This window comes from Callithrix jacchus, chromosome 11 (assembly GCF_049354715.1).
Source record: "Callithrix jacchus isolate 240 chromosome 11, calJac240_pri, whole genome shotgun sequence".
Classification (NCBI taxonomy): Eukaryota; Metazoa; Chordata; class Mammalia; order Primates; family Cebidae; genus Callithrix; species Callithrix jacchus.
The window spans coordinates 34,519,298-34,546,105 of NC_133512.1; the positions used below are offsets into that span (position 1 = coordinate 34,519,298).

Consider the following 26,808-nt stretch of genomic DNA (forward strand, 5'->3'; position numbering starts at 1 on the left):
CCTACAACTTAGTATTTTAAAACAGTATTTACTCAGAACGTGTTATTGCACGTATTGCATAACAGTGTTTGAACTCAAAGCAGTACAGAGCAGATATTTTAAGTGAAAAATAAACTTCAATTAAGGATAATAGAGATTTGCTTGAAGAAAAACTCATAACCAACATCAGTAAAATTCAGGAGAAAATAGTGCAAGAACAACGGAAAGTGAAAAGGGACTCATGAAATGTATCAAGTCATTCCTGATGAAATTTAATGCATTCATTCATGGTGTCTTGTGAACAAAAACTACAACTTGTAAACACAAATCCCAAACTGGAGAAATTATTAATCAGTGAGAAGGTGCAGACTAAAGTAGGAAAAAGTTGACACAGGGTAAATATGGTGAAGTCCAGAGACAGGACTGCAGAACACCTGGATGCCTACTCTGATGAAACAAACACTTAAGCGCCTCTAAGGATCCCCAAAGGACGGACGGACACACACACACACACACACACACACACACACCTGAGGGAGAGCGGAGGTGAATAAATTCTTGCATTTCTAAAGCTGATCCACAGAAAAGCAGAGTCATCAATTTCCTAAGAACATTCTCAGCCATCTTAAAACAGCAGAAATTAGGAAGATGACATATTTTAACGAATCCTTTGCTTAGGTTTAGGATAACAAAGTATAAAGTGAAGAACACATAACCAAAGGTGCCAATGATTAACAAAGAAAAGCACAAAACTCAAGTCCAAAGGCCACTTCGGTCACTTCACTCACAGCTAAGTATCACATTCAAAGGATCTTTTCATCAAATGAAGAACTAATGTAATGACGTTATAGGTCTGTTATTTTTTTATTCTAACAACTTAAAGCGGTGTGTTTTGATGGATGAGAAAACTCAGGCTGAGAGCCTTAAGTAACCAAGATTACCAAGGCAGGCAGTGAGACAAACCCAGGCAGGATTCGAACCCTGACTGACTGAGCCATTCTCATTACCCCCACAGTCAACAACACAGCAGTTTAAGTTCATCCTTACCGTCACCCAGGAGATGAGTTTTGAAAACGGAGTTTAAAAGGGGCATCTGACTTTCTCTCTCTCCCAAAGTAGAACAGAACTTGGCTGTCAAAACAGAAAAAGAAGTGAATGCTGTGCCGCCCGGGCTCTCCAACCCACAGCCCCGGACCGAGCCCGCCCCTCTCGGCTCGCGCAGCCCCCGCCACGCTCCGTTCTCCGCCCGGGCCGAGGGGCCGCAGCTGTCAGACGCCGAGGGACAGAGACGCGGCCCAAAGGAAGGGACAAAGAGCCTTCCCGGCCGCGGCCGAAGGCTGCCGGCCCGTTCCCGAGCCGGGTTTCCGCAGCTGCAGCCCCGGCGTGGCGGGGACCGGAGCCGGGGGCGCGGCGGTGGAGGAGCAGCCGCCGGGGCTGAGGGGCTCCGAGAGAGGCGCGGGCCCGGCCGGCGGACTCGCCCCCTCCTCATTACCTTGGCTTGGGCTTCCCGTCACGGTCGCCGCCGCCACGGAGCTTCTGAGCCGAGGCGACGCAGCGAGAGCTGATTAGCGGGCGTCAGCTGCGTCCCGCACTGGCGAAGCAGCTCCAGGTCGGAATGGAGAAAGACCGGGGGGGTAGGAGTCGAGAAGAGGTTGGTTCCCAGCTTGTGGAGATTTTAAATCCGCTAGACCCTAGCACTCGGCTTCCGCTCCGCCTCCCGGCCGGCCCTTCCCACACTCGGGGTCCAGCCGCCCGCGGCGCGAGGCATTGTGGGAGATGTAGTATCAGAATGAGGAAGCGGCAGCACGTGCTTCCAGCCGCTCCGCACATATCCTGGATCAGAACGACGCTGTTGCGCGGCAACTAGAGAGGAGCGGGGCTGTTCTGTATTGGAAGATGACCCCGCCAGAGGCGTACCCTCTGCCTTAACTCGCTGCAGGCTGTTGAAGAAGGACTACCTCCAGGGAGAAACCAACCTCCCAATACAATTGACCTGAGGCTGGGAAAGCTTAGTGGTGATTAAGTGTGCTACGGATGAGAATACCAATTATTGCAGCCGAAGGTGCTTAGTCAGTGGAGTGAGGCAAGAAAAATAAAAGGATTGAAGATTAAATAGTAGGAAACAAAATTATTTTTTCATAGATGATATTATTATGTATGTAGGGCCCGGGCGCCATTGGCTTATGCCTGTAATACCAACACTTTGTGAGACCAAGGCGGATCACCTGAGGTCGGCAGTTCAAGACCAGCCTGGCCAAAATAGTGACACCTCGCCTCTACTACAAATACGCACTTAGCCGGGCGAAGTGGCTGGCACCTGTAATTCCATCTTCTAGGGAGGCTAAAACAGGAGAATTGCTTAAACCCTGAAGGCAGAGGTTGCAGTGAGCTGATGTCGTGCCACTGCACTCCAGCCGGGGCAACAAGAATGGAACTTTGCCTCAAAAAAAAAAAAAATTACGTATGTGGCACATCCAAAACAATCTACAGGTAAACTGTTAACAATAAAAGAGTTTAACAAGGTTAATAGATACAAAAATCATGTTTTAAAATAATCAATACTTATTTATATATGTCAGTAAAAAAACAGAATTTTTTTTTAAAGATACCATTTACAACAGTTCCAAACAAATATCAAGTACCTCGGAATAAATCAATCAAAAAAATGCAAACCCTGTCTGAAGAAAACATTGAAAGACACACTGAAGAAGACCTAAATAGAGATATAACATGTTCATAGATTGGAAGAGTCAATCAATATTGAAAAATGCCAAGTCTCTCCAAACCTATCCACAGAGCCAGTGCAGTTCCCTGCATATGTGTGAGAAACTTGACAAGCTAATTTAAAATTGTATGGAAGAGCAAAGACAAGCATTCACGAAGAAGAGGAGGAAGGAAAGAAAAGAGAAGAGGAGTGGGAGTAGGAAAACTTGTGCTACCAGGTTAACAAGCTTTATTATAGACTGAGCACAGTGGCCCATGCCTATAATCTCAGCACTTTGGGAGGCTGAGACAAGTAGATTGCTTCAGCAAACTTCAAGACCATGGCAAAACCCCGTCTCTACAAAAAAAAAGAAAGCCAGTTGTGGCGTGCACCTATAGTCCCAGCTACTTAGGAGTCTGGGGCAGAAGGATCACTTTTAACCCAGGAGGTGGAGGCTGCCTAGGCAACAGAGCAAGACCCTTCCTCAAAAACAAAACAAAACAAACTTTATTTTAAAGCTGTCAATCTAAATAATAGGACCGCTGAAAGAAAAAGACACTCATTTGAGAGTAGGGCATTGAAATTGGAATGCACATGTCACAGTAAACTCTGTGTGTATTCAGGGAGGTAAAGGAAGACACAGGTTTTTAAAGAAAACATGAGGATTAAATACGTGCTCTGAAATTATTGTGCTTTGCTACAAGGATCAACAATAACAAGGAGTTCTAGGTTGAACAGGCAGTTGCTGGGCAGATGTTCTCACACAGGTACTTGTTGGGTAAGGTTGCAATGGTCTTTGTGTAAGGTTGTGGTTTTTGCAAAGTCTTTTGCAATAGTTTAGTTATGAGGCACACAAATGTGAGAGCCTTCCCTTCTTAGCCTTCCCCAGTTCTGTCAGGGAGTTTTGTTTCTTAACACAAGTGACTTCATTTTGATTCTGATAATTTTCACATTTCCCTTTTTTGAACAAAGCCTTTCTCAGAATGCATCACTGATCAGTCATTTTGTAGACATTCTGATGTCCCTGGACGCCAGGATAAACCTGCCCCGCTTCCTGGTTTCATCCCATGTTGTGGGGAGTGATTGGTGACAAGGAGTCAGTGTCAAAAACCTTTTAGCCACATTTGAGCAATGAAGGAAGTTTGAAGAAAATGGCTCTCAGACTAAGTCTATCTGGAGTTTATTGTTAAGATCTATAGTCTTTTGCTATTATCTCAAAGTGCTGACCCAGCATTATTTTGTTAAGACCGATACTTCTGTAAAAATTTAACAAATTACAGTACAAAGTTTAAAAACGAAAACTATAAAATAAAATGATAATCTCAGTTTGCCTATATAGTTTTGAGCCATGAACCTAGGCTTAACCAACTGAATAAATGAAATGACCATAGAGAATTAGGTGAGACCTGTTGTAACATGTGGTCTGATTTTTTATTTTGTCATAGGTTTTGACTTCTCCAGATGAATGTATCTAGGTACACCGTGTAGTATTAGCAATAGCACAGACATTTCCTAATTTTTTTTTTTTTTTTTGAGATGGAGTCTTGCTCTGCAGCCCTGGTTGGAGTACACGGACACCATCTCTGTTCACTGCAAACTCCACCTCCCAGGTTCAAGTGATTCTCTTGCCTCAGCCTCCCAAGTAGCTGGGATTACAGACGTGAGCCACCAGGCCAGCTAATTTTTGTATTTTTAGTAGAGACGGGTTTTACCATGTTGGCCAAGCTGGTCTCGAACTCCTGACCTCAGGTGATCCACCTGCCTCGGCCTCCCAAAGTGCTGGGATTACGTGAGCCGCTGCACCCTACCCCACCGCCCTGACATTTCCTTATTTAACAAATGGATACTAAAGAATCTCTTACGTCAGGTTCTGTCGAGTGTCTAGCAAAAACTACTGACTGTGAAATTTCCATTACACCATTATCCTGCCAAGTGAAAAGGAGCATTAAGGGGGAAAGAGTCTCATGATATGGAGTCTCGTTCCAGTGTCTTGGGAAAAGCTGTCTACAATGTGAAAACAGAACTTCTTGTCCTGCTTTGCAATTTGGATGTTTCTAGTCATGACATTGGGCAGTTTGGCAAACTTTTTGTGTGGCCTATACATCAGGCATAAGCTTGTTCCTTAAAATTTATCTAGTTTTAGCTTTTAGGGCTTTAGGAACAAAGCAATTTCCATTTTTAGTAATTCTATAGTAGAAGGTTATGTTTGAAGACTCTAGGACAATTCAGGATGTAGTCTTCAGGTAGATAACAAGAACTTGAATATAATGCACAGGGCTATAATCTAATGGATGTATTACGGCTTATCTTTAGCAGATTGTTGTAAACTATAGATAGTTCAAGAGAGAAAATTTTTGGCTAGGCGCAGTGGCTCACACCTGTAATCCCAGGCTGAGGCAGGCAGATCACTTGAAGTCAGGAGTTTGAGACCAGCTTGGCCTACGTGGTGAAACCCCCGTCTCTACTAAAAATACAAAAATTGAAGACCTCCTGTGGAATCTGAAGAAGCCCTCGCAGATTTTAATTCCCACTCTAGATTCTGATCACCATGGCAACCAGACAGAAGTTGATGAGAGCAGTTAGAGCTTTTGAATTTGGTGGACCAGAAGTCCTGAAACTGCAGTTGGATGTTGCAGTACCGATTCCTAAAGACAATCAGGTTCTAATCAAGGTCCATGCATGTGGTGTCAATCCTGTGGAAACATACATTCGCTCTGGTACTTATAGTAGAAAACCACTCTTACCCTATACTCCTGGCTCAGATGTGGCTGGGGTGATAGAAGCAGTTGGAGATAATGCATCTGCTTTCAAGAAAGGTGACAGAGTTTTCACTAGCAGCACGATCTCTGGGGGCTATGCAGAGTATGCTCTTGCAGCAGACCATACTGTTTACAAACTGCCTGAAAAACTGGACTTTAAACAAGGAGCCGCCGTCGGTATCCCATATTTTACTGCTTATCGAGCTCTGATCCACAGTGCCCGTGTGAAAGCTGGAGAAAGTGTTCTAGTTCACGGGGCGAGTGGAGGAGTTGGATTAGCAGCATGCCAAATTGCTAGAGCTTACGGCTTAAAGGTTTTGGGCACTGCTGGTACTGAGGAAGGACAAAAGGTTGTTCTGCAAAATGGAGCCCATGAAGTGTTCAATCACAAAGAAGTTAATTATATTGATAAAATTAAGACATATATTGGTGAGAAAGGAATTGATGTAATTATTGAAATGTTAGCTAATGTAAATCTTAGTAAAGATTTGAGTCTTCTGTCGCAAGGAGGACGAGTGATAGTTGTTGGCAACAGAGGTACTATTGAAATAAACCCACGGGACATCATGATAAAGGAGTCGAGTATAATTGGAGTTACTCTCTTTGCCACAACCAAGGAGGAATTTCAGCAATATGCAGCAGCCCTTCAAGCTGGAATGGAAATTGGTTGGTTGAAACCTGTAATAGGTTCTCAGTATCCACTGGAGAAGGTGGCTCAGGCTCATGAAAATATCATTCATGGCAGTGGGGCTACTGGAAAAATGATTCTTCTCTTATGATGATTAATTATTTCATGGATTTCCTATGTAATTAGAGGTATTGTCTTTCCCCCAGTTGGACTTACCCTATCTTTTCTTTAATTAACATTCAATTCAGTGAGTTTCTTATGTGAAAAAATAAGATTTTTATTTGAAGAGCAGAAGCAGAAGAGTAGAATTCACTGTATAGCTAGCAATATTTTTTATGCCATCTGTCTCAAATCAAGGAGTCATTATAGTAGCAAATAGCATGTTAGTGGTCATTTGGCATGAGGGTGCATTCCAGTAATTCTTAATTGATGCTTGATTAATTCCATACCTTTGATTAAAACATGCTAGTTCACAATAAGACTGCTCAGTTTCCAAGGGTTTTCAATCCTACTTACCTTTCTAAAGGTTCTCTAGTCTCTGATTAGCCATGACTGTATTGGACTTTGAAGATTTTTTTGGACTAAAAAACCTCTCTTCTAAACTAATCTTTCTTGGATCTATAAATCTTTTGTAAAGGCAAGAATAAAGAATGTCCAGGACAATTCATTAGTTTTCTCAGGATTTTCTCAAATATTAGAATAGTCACTTCATTGTTGGCTAGCTGCCAATGACTCCATATGTTCTGTGAGAACAGGAGCTTTATCTCTGATATAATACATAGCCTCCAAATAGGTAATACTTCTCAATTGATTAGATTTTCAGAGTAGATTTAGAGTTATCTGTTTGTGTGGTGAGGGTCATATATTTTTGTTGAAAATTTATCAAATTTTATCACAAATTTGATAAATTAATGATCTGCATTTGTCTCATAACATAATGTATAATAAAATCTATGGAAAATTAAAAAAAAATACAAAAATTAGCCAGTGGTGGTGCATGCCTGTAATCCCAGCTACTTGAGAGGCTGAAGCAAGAGAAATGCTTGACCCCAGAAAGCAGAAGTTGCAGCGAGCGGGGAGATCACACCACTGCACTTGAATCAGGGTGACAGTGAGGCTCCATCTCTCCATCTCAAAAAAAAAAAAAAGAAAGAAAATTTTCTTAAATCTGGAAAACAAAACATTTAAATTTTAAAAAAATGTTTTAAATAAGTGTCATAAATGCCAAGAAAGGGAAATGGAAAAATAAATAAATAATTTAAAAATTGCGAGCACAGTGGCTCACGCCTATAATCCCAGCACTTTGGGAGGCCAAGGCAGACAGATCACTTAAGCCCAAGAGTCTGATACCAGTCTGGGCAACATAGCGAAACCCTGTCTCTACCAAAAAATACAAAAAATTAGCTGGGCGTGGTGGTGCATGCTTGTAGTCCCAACTACTTGGGAGGCTGAGGCGAAAGAATCAATTGAACCAGGAGGCAGAGGTTACAGTGAGCTGAGATTGTGCCACTGTACTCTGGCCTGGTGTCAAAGTGAGACTCCGTCTCAAAAATAAATAAATAAACAAACAAACAATAAAAAATGACATAAAATTACCTTTATCAGTTTTTCAAATTTGTGTAATTGATTTTTGTTTTGTTTGATCTTGATTAGCAGTTTCATGAACCCATCAGTTTTTTAAATGTGCATGAGAATTGGCCATCAAATGTAGCTGGTTGGAGTCCCAGAAAACTTGGCATGCCTTAATGTTTGAAAATCCCAAGCCGGACGCAGTGGCTCACGCTTGTAATCCCAGCACTTTGGGAGACCGAAGCAGGTGTATTACTTGAGGTCAGGAGTTCAAGACCAGCCTGACCAACATGGTGAAACCCTGTCTCTACTAAAAATACAAAAATTAGCCAAGCATTGTGGCACATGCCTGTGATCCCAGCTACTACAGAGGCTGAGGCAGAAGAATTGCTTGACCCTGGGAGCCAGAGGTTGCAGTGGGCCGAGATTGCGCATCGCACTCCAGCCTGAACAAGAGCGAAACACTGTCTCAAAAAAAAAAAAAAAAGAAAATCCCAGGCAGAGTACAGTGGCTCTCACCTGTAATCTCAACACTTTGGGAGGATAAGGCAGGAGGATCTCTTGAGGCCAGGAATTTGAGACAGCCTGAGCAACATGAAGAGACACCTTCTCTACAAAACAAAAAAAGTAGCTGGGCATGGTGGTGTGCACACATAGTCCTAGCTACTTGAGCCCAGGGGTTCAAAGCTGCAATGATCTATGATTGCATCACTGAACTCCAGCCAGGGAGCCGGAGTGAGGTTATGTTTCTAAACAATAATAATAATAATAATAATAATAATAATAATGAAAAATTAAGAAAACTCTATTACATTACTTATCAATCTCTTAAGAGCAAAGAACATCTTATCAATCTTCTTGGAATGTCAGAAGTTTGGACCAGTGTATTTGATGGTAGCAACCTCCCTAGTGGCTTTTAATTAGCCATCCTGTGTTCATCATTTAGAATGTTTATTTTTTTCTCTCAGAAGGTTTTCAGAAAGAAGCAAGGGAAAAGAGCTAAGTCAGTCGTATATAACCAAAACAAGACCAAGAGTGTTTATAAATTTTAACCCATGCATGCGGATCAGACAAATATTAAAGTAGGCACACAGACCAAAAGCAAATTCATCAGAAAAGACATGCCTCACAGGCAGAATGGAAATTCTATAGAAATCAGAAAAGACTTACCAGAAAAGACAAGAAGTCTTTGTTTAATCCCAGGTGGGATGTAAAGTCCTTTATTTACAGCCTCCTTATTCAAATCAGACCCCAAATAAAGTCAAGAGCTTCTACCATAAAGAAGGAGGCATGGTCTTAGAGAAGACTCATCAGGGCAGAAAAAGCGAGCCATAGAAGCAGAGAAGTGAAATGGCTTAAATGAGTACTTCTCCAGATTCAAGGATCGCCAATTCCTTGTGATAGTGATCTTTTTTCAGGTCTTGTTTCTGGCACCATTTCTGTCAATCTAAATAACAGAGAGAGGCTCTCTAAAAAAAAATATGTTTATTTGGGAATAGAGCATTGCAACGGGAATACACATGCCACAGTAAATTATGTGTGTATTCAAGGAGGTAAAGGAAGACAAAGGTTTTTACAGGAAAAATTAGGGGCATTACATAATTGTTTTGAAATTATCATCCTTGGCTACAAGAATCTATAATAACAAGGGTACTCCAGCCTGAGGTTAGACAGACAGTTGCTAGGCAGATATCCTCACAGAAGTGCATTTTGTGTAAGGTTACAATGACCATTGTTAATATTGTGATTTTGCAGTCTTTTGTGATAATTTTGTTATCAGACATACAAGTGTGAGAACCCTCTCTTCTCAGCTTTCCTGGCTGTATTTGTCAGGGTGTTTTGGGGTTTTTTCATATAAGTGATTCCATTTTGATACTGTCAACTTTCATAGTAATTAAGGCAGTGTGGAAGGAGATCAATAATAGGCAAATCTACCAGTAGGACAGAATAGAGAACCCAGGGACCTGGGTGTGGTAGTGCACACCTGTAACCCCAGCTATTTGGGAGGCTGAGGCAAAAGGATCACTTGGGCCTAGGAGTTTGAGACTAACCGGACAATGCAAAGCAATGCCTAAAGAACAATTTTCAATAATCAAATAGTGTTGGAACAAATAGTGTTCTACTTGGAAAAGAAATTAAATTGGTCTCTTCATATTAATACACAAAAGTCAATTTCAGGTGACTAACAGACACTTTATTTTTAAGAGGCAGGGTCTTCCTCTGTTACCCAGACTGAAGTGCAGTGCTGCTATCATAACTTTCTGAAGCATCAAACTCCTGGGCTTAAGCAACCCTCCTGTCTCAGCCTCCTGAGTAGCTAGGACTATAAGCATGTTCCACCAAGCCCAAGACATTTTTAATTTTTTTTAGAGAAAGGATCTTGCTGTGTTGTCCAGGCTGGTCTCAAACTTCTACCTTGGCCTCCCAAAGTGCTAGATTGGAGGCATAAGTCATGATGCCCAGCTGAGCCATAAATTTTAAAAATTTCTAGAAGCAGACCTTAAGGTGAGAAGTAAAAAAAAAGAATAATGTTTTTATTGTTTTTAAGGATAATATAACAGTATATTGACCTCAAGGGTAAGGGGACAGACTTTTTAAACTAATCCAAAAGCACTACCCATTGTAGAAAAATAGATAAATTTGACTACATTAATATTAAGACAGCCAGGCATGGCGGCTCATGACTGTAATCCCAGCACTTTGGGGGATTACCAAGGCAAGTAGATCACCTGAGGTCAGGAGTTCAAGACCAGCCTGGCCAACATGGTGAAACCCCATCTCTGCAAAAAAATAAAAAAATTAGCCAGGCATGATAAGTGCCTATAATCCCAGCTACTCAGGAGGCTGAGGCAAGAGAATTGCCTGAACCTGGGAGGCCAAAGTTTCAGTGAGCCAAGATCACACCATTGCACTCCAGCCTGGGCATCTGAGCAGGACTCTGTCTCAAAAAATATAAAAATAAAAATAATACTTGGTTTCATCAAATTACACCATTAAAAGAGTTAAAAGGCAGGCCTCAGAGATGAGTAAGAAATTTACAACATGGACAGAACACAGTGGCTCAATCCTATAATCCCAGCACTTTGGGAGGCTGAGGCGGATGGATCACCTGAGGCCAGGAGTATGACACCAGCCTGGCCAACGTAGTGGAACCCTGACTCTACTAAAAAATACAGAAATTAGCCAGGTGTGGTGGCAGGTACCTGTAATCCCAGCTACTCAGGAGGCTAAGGCAGGAGAATTGCTTTAACCCGGGAGGTGGAGGTTGCAGTGAGCCGAGATTGCACCATTGCACTCAAGCCTGGGCGACAAGAGCAAAACTCCATCTCAAAAAAAAAAAAGAAAAGAAAAGAAAGAAAGAAATTTACAACATGTATAGCCAAGAAAGGTCTTGTATCTAGAATATATAAGAACTATAATCATAAGAAAAAGGGTTGAGGACAAGCATGGTGGCTCACACCTATAATCCCAGCACTTTGGGAGGCCAAGACAGGGGGATCATTTGAGGACAGGAGTTCGAGCCAGCCTGGGGAATATGGTGAAACCCCATCTTTACTAAGAATACAAAAACTAGCCCAATGTGCTGATGCATGCCACGTGGAAAAATGCATAAACAATAAATGCATACTCTAACGAGTTATCACAAAGCCCACAACAGTGTAATTACCACCCATACCAAGGAATAGAAAATTTGTAGAATTCCAACCCAGTTGCCTCCTTGCAATCTCAAATCCCTCCTCATAGGGCTCCTTCTGTCTCAGAGGTAGCCTCTAACCTCTCTTTTACGATGATCAATTCCTTACTTTTCTTTGTAGTTTTAGTACCTAAGTATACATTTTTTTCCTGTTTCTGAACCTTACAAAAATGAAATAACACAGTATATATTATTTTGTGAGTAGTTTCCTTTTCTTAGTATTATGTTTTTAGGATTCGTCTATATTGTGAGATCATGCCATTGCATTCCAGCCTGGACAACAGAGCAAGACACAGTCTCAAAAAACAAAAAGAAAGAAAAAGAGCTGAACAGTCTCTTAACTAAGGAAGAAATCCAAATAAACAATAAGCATATGAAAAACTGTCCACCTTATATGAAGACAAGAAAATTTAAATCACATTGAGAGAGTAACATACCACCCTCCAGAATGGCTAAAACAAAACAAGATTGACAATTACAAATGTTGACCAAGAGTAGAGCAATGGTAATTCTCATACTTTGTCATAAGGAAAGTAAACTAATACAGCAGCTTGGAAAAAGGAACAAGCTACATTTGACAATATAGACGAATCCTAAAAACATAATACTAAGAAAAGGAAACTACTCACAAAATAATATATACTGTGTTATTTCATTTTTGTAAGGTTCAGAAACAGGAAAAAAATGTATACTTAGGTATTAAAACTACAAAGAAAAGTAAGGAATTGATCATTGTAAAAGAGAGGTTAGAGGCTACCTCTGAGACAGAAGGAGCCCTATGAGGAGGGATTTGAGATTGCAAGGAGGCAACTGGGTTGGAATTCTACAAATTTTCTATTCCTTGGTATGGGTGGTAATTACACTGTTGTGGGCTTTGTGATAACTCGTTAGAGTATGCATTTATTGTTTATGCATTTTTCCACATGGGTGTTATTTTTACCATGTTAAAAGACGAGTAGAGGTCTGAAGTCAGATTGTCTTCATTCGATTCCAAGCCCTACAACTGTGCAACCTTGGGCAAGCTCCATAACCTCTCCAAGCCTCTGCTTCCCATCTGCAAAGTGTCAGTAATAAGAGTACATCAAAGGATATTGTGAGGATTAAAATGAGAATGTGAGTTTATGTGTATAAAGTAGTTTTCACAGTACTGCTGTCCCTTGGTATCCATGGGGAATTGATTCCAGGATTCTATAGGATAACAGAATCTGCAGATACTCAAGTCTTGCAGTTAGCTCTCCATATCCACAGGTTCTACATCCACTGTTATCATTGTAAGCACATTAAAGCATAAAAGAAAGATACCAAAGCAAGTAATTTATGAAATGGTCCTTTATGCTAAAGTATGTATGTTAAACCAATGGCCTATATTTGATCTAAACATCTCACTATTCACTGTTTCCAAACACAGGTAGTATCACTCAATAAAACATTGTGAATGGCCGGGCACAATGGCTCATGCCTGTAATTCAAGCACTTTGGGAGGCTGAGGTGGGTGGATCATCTGAGGCCAGGAGTTCGAGACCAGCCTTGTCAACATGGTGAAACCTGGTCTCTACTAAAATACAAAAATTAGTTGGCCATGGTTGCGGTGCCTGTAATCCCAACTATTGGCAGGAGAATCACTTGAACCCCAGAGGCAGAGTTGCAGTGAGCAGAGATTTCGCCACTGTATTCCAGCCTGGGCTATAGGAAAAAAAAAAAAAACATTGTGAATGAATGAATTTTTCTGCTAACTCCAGTACACAAATCTCTAGACATTGTGTGCATTTAATAGATGCTGTTTGGCTCTCTGACAGAGGTTTTCCTGACCTCCATCTAACGATTCATCTAACACTATTTTCAAGATTTTCTGTCACTTCCATTCTATTCCACACCTTGGTAGACAAAGAGTGTATTAATTTGAAAGGTTCACCAGATTAAAATAATAATAATAAAAATAATTGTTATCTTTTATAGCACTTTTCAATTTAGAAACCATTTTCTTAGAAGGAATGGGATGTATTACCAAACTCCACCCGCTCATCTGTCAAAGAGAGGCCTAGAATCAGAAGAACATAATTAGCTGCTCAAATGAATTCAATCAGAGTTGAAGCCATTCCTTTCTGGAATCAAGGAGAAAAACCACAGCCAACTCATATCAGGCCCCAGATAGGAAAGTGCCACCTTCCTCAATGCCATAATAGGGGAGCAGGTAGTCTGTTCCTAAAAGGCAAGTTCAGAATATCATATCATGGTAACAAGAAAAAATAGCCTTTCCAGACATTAATGGTTGTCTCTGAGGAAAAGAGTTTGAAACTAAACTGGGAGAAAAAAATGGAATTAGAGTCCCTACTTCCATATATATACATATATGTGTGTGTGTGTATGTATATATATATTTTGTTTTGTTTTGTTCTTTTGAGACAGGGTCTCACTCAGTCACCCAGGATGGAGTGCAGTGGCACGATCTCAGCTCGCTGTAGCCTCAACTTGCCAAGCTCAAGCCATCCTCCCACCTAAGCCTCCTGATTCGCTGGGACCGCAAGTGCATAACACATGCTCAGTTAATTTTTCTTTTTCTTTTTTTTTTTTTAGTAAAGACAGGGTTTTACCATGTTGCCCAGGCTGGTCTTGAACTCCTGGTTTCAAGTGATCCACCTGCCTCGGCCTCCCAAAATTCTGGGATTACACTCGTGAGCCACCGCACTCAGCCTACATTCTTATTTATGAGGCAGAATATGACAAAGCTCAGGTCTGAAGTATTGCTCAGATTTGCTAAGTCCATGAAAGGGACTCTAGACTAACCTTGTGGGGAAACAGTGGCTCTTTCCTGAAGGCAGAGGTGGCTCTTTTCTGAGAATTTAAGTGGAAAGCAGAATAATAGGAGAGAGAGACAAGTAAGAAGTTAAGTAAGGGAGGCAGGTGGATCACCTGAGATCAGGAGTTCAGAACCAACCTGGACAACAAGGTGAAACCCCATCTCTACTAAAAGTACAAAAATTAGCCAGGTGTGGTGGCACACACCTGTAGTCCCAGCTACTCAGGAGGCTGAGGCAGGAGAACTGCTTAAACCTGGGAGGCAGAGGTTGCAATGAGCCAAGATTGTGCCAGTGCACTCTAGACTCGGTGAAAGTGTGAGACTCTGTCTCAAAAAAATAAATCAATAAACAAGTAAGGACTGGGCATGGTGACTCATGCCTTTAATCTCACACTTTGGGAGACCAAGACGGGTGGATCGCTTGAGACCAGGAGTTCAAGATCCACCTGGACAACATAGCAAAATCTTATCTCTTCTAAAAATACAAAAATCAGTTGGGCATAGTTGTGCACACCTGTGGTTCCAGCTACTCAGGAGGCTTACGCAGGAGGATTGCTTGAGCCTGGGCGACGGAGGTTGCAGTAAGCCAAGATTATGCCACTGCACTCCAGCCTGGGTGACAGAGCGAGACCCTGTCTCAAAAATTTAAAAAAGAAAAACAAAGTGAAGTGAGCCTCCCTAAAGAGCACCATTGTTGGGAAGGCCTAAATCTGGAAGTGCCTTCCGATGGGCTGTGAGGAGTGTCTGACCCTTTATGGAAGTTCTCTTTTTCCACATAGTAACAGTCCAAAGGGTTTGGTCTCGAGGAGTCCTGACAGGCCAGGGGAGAGGGAGGGGAGGCCTAACCTGCCTCTCTTCTTTAGTGTTTGGGAATGTGAGAGAGGCCTGTTAACCACAAGAAAAACTCCTAACCCCAAGTATAGTAAAGAAAAGAAGTTTGGGTCAAGACAAATATTTTAATTCTCTATTCCTTCTGCTGGGAACTCATCTTGCCCCGATTCAAACATAAGCCTTCCTTATAGAAAGTAAATCTTAATCTTTAAAACTCCCAGATATAAAGTGTAAAAAGGAAAAGGTAAACATTCAAATAATCAAAATCATAATGAATATTATTTTTCCTGGCAGACTCAAGGTCATGTTCACACACATTCAGTAAGATGGATTTTAACCAAATAGAAGGCACAAATATTTATCTTTTCTCACTAAATTTGCCTGACTGCAAAAATTACCTACATTGTGTTCTTTACTGGAAAATTCAGAACAATTACCCTATGTAAAGTAAATGAAATGATGAATGCTATTTTACTTAAAACTCATTACTATAACTTTTTTCCATATAAGTAGCTAGTTTTAGAAATTAAAGTCTCCAAGTAGGCTGGGCATGGTGGTTCATGCCTATAATCCCAACACTTTGGTAGACCATGGCAGAAGGATGGCTTTTGGCCAGGAGTTCAAGGCTGTGCAACAGAATGAGACCCTGTCTCTTAAAATCCATATATATACAGCTGGGCATGGTGGCTCATGCCTATAATCCCAGCACTTTGGGTGGCTGAGGCAGTTGGATCACCCAAGGTCAGGAGTTTGAGAACAGCCTGGCCAACATGGTGAAACCCAGTCTCTACCAAAAATACAAAAGATTAACCAGGCGTGATGGTGGGCACCTGTAATCCCAGCTACTTAGGGGGCTGAGGCAGGAGATTTGCTTGAACCCGGGTGGTGGAGGTTGCAGTGAGCTGAGGTTGTACCATTGGACTCCAGCATGGGCAACAAGAGCAAAGTTCAGTAACAAAAAACAGTGTATATATATATATATATATATGTATATATATATATATATGTATATATATACACACACATACACATGTATATGTGTGTATATATATAAAGTCTCCAAGTATTTTAAGTTAGATACAATGGATTCAATTTTTAATAGTTGTGTTTGATAAATTCCAAGGATTAAGTCATTTTACTTGGCTATGTCTTAGTTTACCCATTCACTAAAAAGTTATAGGTGCTGTTCTACTTACTCTTCACAAATAGATTATGAGATCTAATCAATTAAGACTTACGACAAGGAAAATTTAGAGAAAAGATGTTATATAGAGAAGAATTGTATTAATATTTTGGTCTAAGCATTACCTAACTTCATTATATTGAATTCTTACAATCCCAAGAGCTTTGTCTGTCATACATTCCACTTTAAAAGTGTTCCATACAATTCACACATTCCAATACACTTTCCATTGCACACTACTCAATCCTTTAGCAGAACTGAGAGTCCTTTAGCAAAATACATAAATGCAGCCTTGAAACTCCAGTCCCTGTCAGATCCATCCATTCCCACCCACATCCTGTCAGCAGTCTCTCTCAGATTCCACAAAAAGTGAGAAGGAGGGAAAGAAGAAAAAAATTGGTAGGCATTAACTACACTCTCCTCATTTGGCTGATGATAACAAACAGGGCATACACTCTCAGTTATCATACAAATAAACCTTATCTATTCAATCACTCCATCAACATCAAAGTATTTTTGAGCACCAACTGCCCATGTTATGCCTGGTACCTTGGAGAACACATGGCAAGTGCAAAAACGGGCCCACACGGGATGATTTTACAGAGGTTAGGAAAACAAGACCAACAGGAAAAGCAATTAAAGAGCAATACAAGAGATTACTAAATGATATGCCAGTGTATTATAAAAATTCAAGGTTATACAATGTTTATAATGTACTTAAGTAAGACAAGGTGGTGGAGAGGTAAAGTTCAATCATAAAAGGACATTGTTAACTATAGAACACTATTTTGTTAATATGACTGTTGGGAACTCACAATCAAAATATTCTCTAAAACCTGCAGAAACTATAGGATCTATAGAAACACAGTGACTGACTTTGTATAATTTTTCAAAGCATTTTCGCATTATCTCATCTAATGTTCATACACCCTTAGAAATACACAGGAAAAATATTATCTCAGTATTTTGTTGAGGAAACTAAGGCTCAGAATAGTGAAGTGACTTGTCCAAGAAGACAGCATGCAGGTGGCAAAGGCAAGCTTAGAAAACTAGATCTTTTGGCATCTTATGTAGCCTTCTTTTTTTTGAGACGGAGTCTTGCTCTGTCTCCCAGGCTGGAGTGCAGTGGTGCAATCTTGCCTCACTACAACCTTCACCTCCCGGGCTCAAGTGACTTTTCTGCCTCAGCCTCCCGAGTAGCTGCTAAAGCTTCCTCAGCCCCACCACACCCAGCTAATTTTTTGTATTTTTGATAAGAACGGGGTTTCAGCATGTTGGCCAGGCTAATCTCGAACTCCTGACCTCAGGTGATCCACCCACCTTGGCCTCCCAGAGTGCTAGGATTACAGGCATGAGCCACTAATCCTACAGGACTGTCCCTGTCCTCATCTAATCTTTCCTCTCTCAAGTATGGTACCAATGAGTTTTCTGGACACTTGTGAAATAGGATGGATAAAAAAGAGAGCATTTTCTTCCCTTTTCTTATATACGAAATAAACCACAAAAATATCAACTGCATGAGATCAGGGTCTGGACATCTCTTCCCTACAGTCTCCTAGCACCTGCACCAGGGTCTGGCTCATGGTAGGTGAACATTTGTTGAAGAAGTCAATCCTACATTATATTAGGAAAAGTTTTCTTTACTTAGAGCAGAGGTTCTCGAGACCCACCTACAGTTCACTGCCTAGCTGACTAAATACGGATTTTTAGACTATAGATTCCAGAGCCGTGGCCATGGAGATTTTGATTTGGGGATCTTGAGTGAGACCCAGGAACCAATTTTTTCTTTTCTTTTTAAATAAAATTTTTAATTTTTGTGGGTACATAGTAGGTATATACATTTATGAGGTACCTGAGATATTTTGACACAGATATATAATTCATAGTAATCACATCAGGGTAAACAGGGTTTCCTTCACCCACTTATCCTTTGTGTTTCATCCAATTATCCTCTTTTAGTTAGTTTTTAATTGTACAGTTAAATTATTTTTTTACTGTCATCGCCCTGTTGTGCTAGCAAATATCAGTCCTTATTCATTCTTCCTATTTTTTGTACCCATTAATCATCTCTCCTCTCCCCTCCACTCCCCACCTCACCTCTCCACAACTACCCTTCCCAGTCTCTGGTAACCATCCTTCTGCTCTGTATGTCCATGAGTTCAATTGTTATGATTTTTAGCACTCACACATAAGTGAGAACATGCAATGTTTGTCTTTCTGTGCCTGCCTTATTTGGAACCAACGTTTTTAAAATGATTCAGCAGTGATCCTAAAGAGCCACCAGGTTTGGAAGCCTCTGGCTTAAAGCATTTTATTTATCTGTATTCTTTCTCATTTCATCCTAGGTTGTACTGTACAGAGAAGCCAAAAAAAAAAAAAAAAACAGATAGGAAGAGAAAAGTAAAGAAGAACCAATATGTGGTCCTAGAATGAGGCCCCTGGGAGAGAACCTGCCTCAGGTCCTGATGGTTTTCCCATGAGCTTCTGTTCTGTTTCTACCTTTATATGCATTTATTTTAAGTATTCATTCACCAATGCATTGGGTGCTAGAAAAAATGCAGTAAGCCATCAAAGTCCCTGCTCTTGTGAAGCTGACATCCTGTGAAGGGTGACTGGCAATAAGCAAATGGATGCTATGTGATAAATGATATGAGGAAAAGTAAAGCAAGGAAAAAGGCTAGAGAGTGGTGGCAGGGGATTGGTACAAAACTACTTTATAGAGAATGGTGAGGAAAGGTCTATTAATATGAGTTTTATAAGACAACCTCTGTATTCCTATAATAAATTTGCCTTGCCAGAAGCCACCTTGATTGAAGGGGTTCAGGAGGAGTCTGATTGCAAGCAACAGAAACTGACTCTATCTTAAGAAAAAAAAGGTAACATGTCAGGGATCCAATAAATGGATAAGAGGCTATAAAACCAAACTGAGAAGACAGGAATTGAGGCATCACTGAGTCCAGCAGCTCAACTGTCTTTTAACAAGGATAGTCTGGCCAGAGCACTACCACCACTGCTGTGCTATGCTGCTAGCCTCTACAGATCTATTTAATAAATCTTACATATCTTCTCACTTTTGCATCATTTGTTCCAGACTTAAAGCCCCAAGGGAGAAAGGCTGGAGGGTCAAGCCTAGACCACCTGCCATTTTCTGGCTGCAAAGAATAGGAGAGGAAGGAACTCCCTTCTGGGGCAACCAAGGAGAGCACAGCACAGTCTCCCCAAAACCTGTCATCTAACAAGGAATTCCCCAGGTAGAAAGGCTTGGATACTGGACTAGCAAAAAAGAACAAAATTCTAGGCCAGCCATGGTAGCTCATACCTGCAATTGAAGCACTTTGGGAGGCCGAAGCGGGTGGATTGCCTGAAGTCAGGAGTTTGAGACCGGCTTGGCCAACACGGTGAAACCCCATCTCTACTAAAAATTAGCTGGGCATGGTGGGGGTGCCGGTAGTCCCAGCTACTCGGGAGGCTGAGGCATGAGAATCGCTTGAACCCAGGAGGCAGAGGTTACAGTGAGCCAAGATCATGCCACTGCACTCCAGCCTGGGGAACAGAGTGAAACTCTGTCTCCAAAAACTAAAAAATAAAAATAAAGGACAAAATTATATTTGTTCTTACTTTTTGCAACTAAATGAGCCTTGAGATAGCCTCTAGAGAAAGACTATAACTGAAGGGCAAGTCTGAACACAGAATGTAAGAATACAGAATGTGAATATCTGTCTCAAGATATTTATTATGCACCATCCAGGCACAATGCCAGGATATTAAAGACCCAAATGTAAAATGACAACAAAACAAAACAAAATATAATTCTCGCCTTAATGATCCTTGGGTCTAGATGGGAAGACAAAACATACTTTTAAAAAAGGAAAGAAAAATTCAAAACAAGATCGCATATGCCATGAGCCAAATAAGTGTTTCTGTTAATGAGAATCAGTTCAGTGTGGCGCTTAAAAACGCTTGCTCTAGGCTGGGCGTGGTGGCTCATGCCTGTAATCACAACACTTTGGGAGGCCAAGGCAAGTGGATCACTTGAGCCCAGGAGTTTAAGACCAGCCTGAGTGACAAAACCCCACCTCTACTGAAAACAGAAAAATTAGTCAGTGTGGTGGTGGTGGTGTGCCTGTAGTCCCAGCTACTTGGGAGGCTAAGGTGGGAGGATCTCCTGAGCTCAGGAGGCAGAGGTTGCAGTGAACCAAGATCATCATGTCACTGCATCCCAGCCTGGGCAACAGAGTGAGAACTTGTCTCAAAAAAAAAAAAAAAAATTCCTCTAGAAACAGACTGCCTGAGTTTGAATCCTGCCTTCATCCCTTACTGGGGTACAATCCCAGCAACATTAATTTCTCTGGGCCTCAATTTCCTCATTTGTAAAAATATGGATCATAAAAGTACCTACTAGGTAGAGTTCTGGTGAAGATTAAAACAGATAATCTAACTCATACTATCTCTAGCCAACACATACTAAGCACTAATACAGATTAGCTAAATTAATAGCTATTGTAGTTCATCAGTATCAAACAATGTCATGAATAATATCATTGATTGTAAAATGTGTCATTATTTTATAAATTACAATACAAGAAAATCACTTCAAATTAAACTACAACACAATGTCTTCATGTAAGTTACATTTTTCTATACAATCTCATCCTCCATGCCATCAAAATTATTGGAGATGCAGTGTTTCTTAAAAGAGTGCTTCCAGTTAGGCTGCAGTGAGCCAAGATTGCGCCACTGAACTCCAGCCTGGCGTCAGAGCAAGACTCCATCTCAAAAAAAAAAAAAAAAAAGAGTGCTTCCAATTATCTCTGGGATTCTCTACTAAGCTACTGGCATCCATTCTGTAAGTCATTCTGAATAGCAATTACACCTAACACATGTGATACCAATAATGCATTTCACTCCATTGAAGTGATGTCACTTTGAACAGCTATGACCATGTGTGCAGAAAATTGCATCTGTCATAACTGTCACCTGGCTAACCATGACTGTAGACATATCAGATATATGTTGATTTTAGATATATTAACATGCAAAGAAAAATGAGTCTTAGAATTTATACAAGTCTCATGGACTCAGAAAACAGGAGTTTGTTCAAGAGTTCAAACTGCAGTTTTATAAACTAAAAGGACAAAAAGCAATAGCTTTGACAGACATTTGTAATGAAGCATCTTTATTGCCGCAAACTCGTAGAAAACTGTTAAAATTGTTACTATAGTGAATAATAAAAGGAAAGTATTTTTGGAGCTTCCAGGCCAAATTGATATGCAGAGTTTAGATTCCAAAAACTGTAAGAATAAAGGGACCCATACACGACTCGAATTCATTCATTTTACACCATCCCTGACAATTAAAGGTCAACCAGCTTAAAACGAAACAAAAAACTCAAGTGATATTAAACTCACTACTTTCAAAGGAAGTTTATTTAATCTTCAGGAAACTTCATTTTAAAAGTTCTTCTGTATATTGAAAAGAAATATTTCTTCCATCTACCTCTTGGACTGAATCCTATCCTTTAGGACCATATCCTCAAGAACAATCACTCTTCAAACTCCCTCTGCATCTGTTCTTTTCCAAGGTCTATCAGGTTTGTTTGTTTGTTTTTGTTTTGTTTTGTTTTTTTAAGAGATAGGGTCTCTCTTTGTTTCCCAGGCTGGTCTTGAACACCTGGGCTCAAGGGATCCTCCTACCTCAGCCTCCCAAAGTGCTAGGATTATAGGCATGAGCCACTACACCTGGCCTCCAAGGTCTTTCAGCTCTGAGGATCAGTGATTTGGGTTGAGTTCGCCCGTGTGGTTCTCTGCCAGTCTTACTAGGAATCACTCATGCAGCTGCAATCATCAGGTAGTCTGACTGAGGCTAGATGGTCTAAGATGACCTCATTCCTTGTATCAAACACTGTGCTTAGCATTTTACTTGCTTTATCTTCGTTACTTTCTCAACAACCTAAGAGATAAACCCTAGTAATATGTTCATATTAGAAATGAATGTAGGTGAAAAAGAAATTTAAAAAAATAAAAAAGAAATGAACATAGGTGATACAGGTGGGACTCATAGCTATATTTGGAAAAACAACTGGCATTCTTTTCTCCACTTTTCATTCAAACCTGTTCTAGAGGGATGACTTGCTTTAGAAGCAAGCCCTGTGACTTAATCTGGTCATTCTTAGATATCAAAAAATCTAATTTTTGCTGGGCACAGTGGCATACACTTGTAGTCCCAACTACTCAGGAGGCTGAGACAGGAGGACCATTTGAGCCCAAGAGTTCAAATCAGCATCCCTCCTGGGCAACGTTGTGAGACCTCCTCTCTCTTATTTTTTTTTTTTGTTTTTGTTTTTGTTTTAAGAGACAGAATCTCACTCTGTCACCCAGGCTGGAATGCAGTGACGTGATCACAGCTCATTGCAGCCTCAATCTCCCAAGTTCGAGTGATCGTCCCACTTCAGCCTCCCTAGTAGCTGGGACTACAGGCACATACCACCATGCCTGGCTAATTTTTTAAACTTTTTTGTAGAGATGGGGGTCTCGCTATCTTGCCCAGGTAGGTCTTGAATTCATTGACTCAAGTAATCCTCCCACCTTGGCCTCCCAAAGTGTTGGGATTATAGGCATGAGTCACTGCACCTGGGTTTCTCCTCTTTTTTTTTTTTTTGGGGGGGGGGAGGAAGGCAAGAAGGAAGGGAAGAAGGACGGTAGGGAGGAAGGAAGGGATGAAGGAAGGAAGGAAGGGAGGAAGCGGGGAGGGAGGGAGGGAGGGAAGGGAAGAAAGGAAATCAAGCAATGAAAGAGACATTGCCGACCTGGATCTAGAGGTTTACAAGTTGATTTCTTTTTTTTTGAGAGAAGGAAAGAAAAAAATAATAATAAGTAAAGGAGAGGAAGAAAGAGGAAGAGAAAGAGGGAGAGTAAATGGAAATATTGCTTTATTTTGAAAAAAATTGGGTATTGATAATGGCCAATCAATGTTTCATTTAAACTAATGGGTAGGTGTGATGTGGTATCGACAAGAATGTATATTTTGTGTATTTGAAGTGGAGAGCTCTATAAATATTTATTAAGTTTACTTGTTCTGGATCTGAGTTCGAGTCCTTGATATCCTTATTAATTTTCTGTCTCATTGAATCTAAGTCTCCTATCTGGGTGTTAGGATTGTTAGCTCTTGTTGTTGCATTGATCCTTTTACCACTATATCTTTGTTGCTTTAAAATCTATTTTATCCGATACAAAAATTGCAACTCTTGCTTTTTATTTATTTATTATTTATTTTTGCTCTCCATTTGGTTGGTAAATCTTTCTCCATCCCTTTGTTTTGAGTCTTTGTGTATCCTTGCATGTGAAACAGGTCTGGATGTAACATGCCATTGGGTTTTGGCTGTGTCTTTTGATTGGGAATTTAGTCAATTTAAATTTAGGGTTACTGCCATTTGATGTTGACTGGCTGTTTTATCCATTTGTTGGTGTAAATTCTTCTTTATGTTGGTGGTGCTCTTTACTTTTTGGTGTATTTTTAGAAAGGCTCATACTGGTTGTTTCTTTCTGTGTGTAAAGCTTCTTTCAGAAGCTCTTGTAAAGCAGGCCTGGTGGTAATAAAATCTCTGAGTTCTTGCTTGTTCATAAAAGATTTTATTTTTCCTCCAGTTGTGAAGCTTAGTTTGGCTGGATATGAAATCCTGGGCTGAAGGTTCTGTTCTTTGAGGATGTTGAATATTGGCCCCCACTCTCTTCTGGCCTGTAGAGTTTCTGCTGAGAGATCTGCTGTAAGTCTGATAAGCTTGCCTTTGTGGGTAACATGACCTTTCTCTCTGGCTGCCCTTAGTATTTTCTCCTTCGTTTCAACCCTGGTGAATCTAACAATTATGTGCCTTGGGGTTGCTCTTCTTGAGGAATATCTTTGTGGTGTTCTCTGTATTACCTGGGGTTGAATGTTGACCTGCTTTGCTAGTTTAGGAAAATTTTCCTGAATAATATCCTGAAGGGTATTTTCCAGCTTGGATTCATTCTCTCCATCGCATTCAGGTACACCTATCAAACGTAAATTTGGTCTTTTCACATAGTCCCACATTTCTTGGAGACTTTGTTCATTCCTTTTTATCCTTTTTTCTCTAATCCTTTCTTCACGTTTTATTTCATTAAGTTGGACTTTGACCTCTGATATCCCTTCTTCTGCTTGAACAATTCGAGTGTTTAAACCTGTGCATACTTCTCGGAGTTCCTGTATTGTATTCTTCAGTTCCATTAATTCACTCATACTCCTCTCTAAGTTGTCTATTCTCAATAGGATTTCATCAAACCTTTTTTCAAAGTTCCTAGTTTCTTTACGTTGGGCTACAACATGTTCTTTTAACTCACCGAAGTTTGTTATTATCCATTCCTTGAAGAGTGATTCTGTCATCAGGAGGCGCTCGTTCTCCATAAAGCCTTGTTCCATTGTTGATGTGGAACTGTGATCATCTTTAGAGGGACAGGCGTTCTGACTTTGAGTATTCTCAGCTTTTTTACGCTGGTTTCTTCCCATCATTGTAAATTTATCCTCCTGTCGTCTTTGAAGTTACCAACTTTCAGATTAGGTCTCTTGAGTGGACGTCCAGGTTGTTAGTTCCCAGGGCCAGAGCAGCGGCGTTAAAACTGATGGTGCTTTTCTGCCCAGGATTCTCCTGTCGGGCTTCCTTCTTGTTTCCGTAGTAGGCGACTCTGCCTTCCCGGGGCTCCAAACCTCAGTCAGAAGGGGAACCGGTCTCGTTTACTCTGCGCCGAGCGCTGCCGCGCCCAGGTGCCAGCGGAACCGCTGCGCCGACCACGAGAGTTGCGCTGGCGACTCCTGTGTTTCCACCACTGGGGATCTTCTGCTCCGTGAGCGACCAGACTTTGTCTGAAAGTGTGGCGTCCTCTAGTTCTCCACGCCTTCCCTGAGAGCTGCAATCCCGGGATGTTAGCAATCGGCCATCTTCGGTTTTTCCTCTTGAGACAGGCTCTGGACAGGCATGGTGGTTCGTACCTGTAGTCCTAGCACTTTGGGAGGCCAAGGTGGATAGCTTGAGCTTAGGAGTTCGAGACCAGGCTGGGCAACATAGTGAGACTACATCTCAAAATAAATGAGAGAGAGAGAGAGAGAGAGAGAGAGAGAGAGAGAGAGAGACAGGGTCTCACTCTGTCACCCAGGCCACAATGCTCAACTAATTTTTTAATTTTTTGTAGACAGGTTCTCTCCACATTGCCCAAGCTGGTCATGAACTCCTGGGCTCAGGCAATCTTCCTCCCTTGACCTTCAAAAGTGTTGGGAATACAGGCATGGGCCACCACACCTAGCCATAGTTATATATTTTTTTTCTTAAATGTTTTCACATACCCAGGAAAGATCTGAGAAAAGAGTCCCATTTTAAAATTCTGTTACATGAGAAAAGTAAGGTTTTAAATTTTTAATAACTTATTCTAGGTCACAGATATAAAAAGAAAAACTGGATTAAAAAATTACTGTCATGGGTACTATGTTCAGTACCTGGGCGATGGGATCGATCATACCCCAAACCTCAGAATCATGCAATGTAATCAAGTAACAAACCCACACATGTATCTTCAAATCTAAAATAAAAGTTTAAAGAAAGAAAGATATTCTTGTTTTGCCATGCAGAAAACTTAACGTCTTAAATATGCTTACAAATTTCATCTTGGAAGATTTAGCCTATTGTTCTGGGATTTTTTTTTTTTTTTAGAAAGCCTTGCTCCATTGCCCAGGCAGGCTGCAGTGCAGTAATGCCATCATAGCTCACCGCTGCCTTGAACTCCCAGGCTCAAGTAATCCACCCATGCCTGACCCGTCCCTGCCTCGGCCTCTTGAGTAACTAGGACTATAGGCATGCCCCTCCACAGACAGATAGTTCTTTAAAAGTTTTGTAGAGACAAGCTCTTGCTATGTTGCCCAGGCTGGTCTCGAATTCCTGGTCTCAAGTCATTCTCCTGCCTCAGCTTCTCAAAGTCCTAAGAGGCATGAGCCACTGCCCAGCTGGATACAGCATTTTTTATCACAAAGATAATACCTATTAATCTTTTTTCAAAAATTCAAACATATAGAAATATAGAAACTGAACATCTGCCATAATCCCATTCTTCAAGACAACTAATTTATCAGGTGAGTAAGTTTGAAAAAGTCACTCAGGGGCATGGAAATGGGATGTTCTTCAGTAACGTGGTGAGGGAAAAACAAACAAACAAAAAGAAATGGGATGCTCATACCCCTCAGTTCATGCCTTCCCACTACCATTGATCAGTGCAAGCTTCCTCTTTATTATTTGTATTATTTATTTCTTCATCCCTATTTTCTCCTTACAAAAACCCACTCCAGTGTACTTAATTGGAGGTTCTTCTAATACACTTTCCTACATTTCTTTAAGCAAATAGTTTAGAGCACTGGTTAGGACTCTGGAGACAGTCTTCCTGAGGTCTATCCTGGCTCTGCTGCTTACCAGCTATGTGACAATGGGCAAGTTACTTAGCCTCCGTATGCCTCAGTTTTCTCATTAAAATTTTTTTTAAAAAATACTGGTACTGGAAGACCGATCCAAGATGGCCGATCGCTAACATCCAGGGATTGCAGCTCTCAGGGAAGGCGCGAAGAACTAGAGGACGCCACACTTTCAGACAAATTCTGGTCACTCACGGAGC

General features: G+C 40.9%; 1 protein-coding gene, 1 long non-coding RNA gene and 1 pseudogene across 4 annotated transcripts in view; 1 reads left to right on the top strand and 2 right to left on the bottom strand.

Annotated features, from left to right (window-relative positions):
- CCDC126 (coiled-coil domain containing 126) overlaps nt 1-1,714 on the bottom strand; it is a 41,471-nt gene extending 39,757 nt beyond the window's left edge. Inside the window, exons 1-2 of the mRNA XM_002751485.6 lie at nt 1,472-1,714; nt 1,027-1,110 (exon numbers count right to left, since the gene is read on the bottom strand). The gene's annotated coding sequence lies outside the window, so the exon portion shown is untranslated. The remainder of the gene's footprint in view (nt 1-1,026; nt 1,111-1,471) is intronic.
- A 3,450-nt stretch (nt 1,715-5,164) lies between these two features.
- On the top strand, nt 5,165-7,050 carry LOC100387026 (quinone oxidoreductase pseudogene; annotated as a pseudogene). The gene has a single exon (XR_013523918.1). The product of XR_013523918.1 is annotated as a quinone oxidoreductase pseudogene (transcript).
- A 2,055-nt stretch (nt 7,051-9,105) lies between these two features.
- The window catches only part of LOC118143658 (uncharacterized), a 59,284-nt gene continuing 41,581 nt past the window's right edge, over nt 9,106-26,808 (bottom strand). For both annotated transcript variants that reach the window (XR_013523920.1, XR_008473339.2), the window contains exon 4: nt 9,106-13,016. This is a non-coding gene — a long non-coding RNA (uncharacterized LOC118143658). The remainder of the gene's footprint in view (nt 13,017-26,808) is intronic.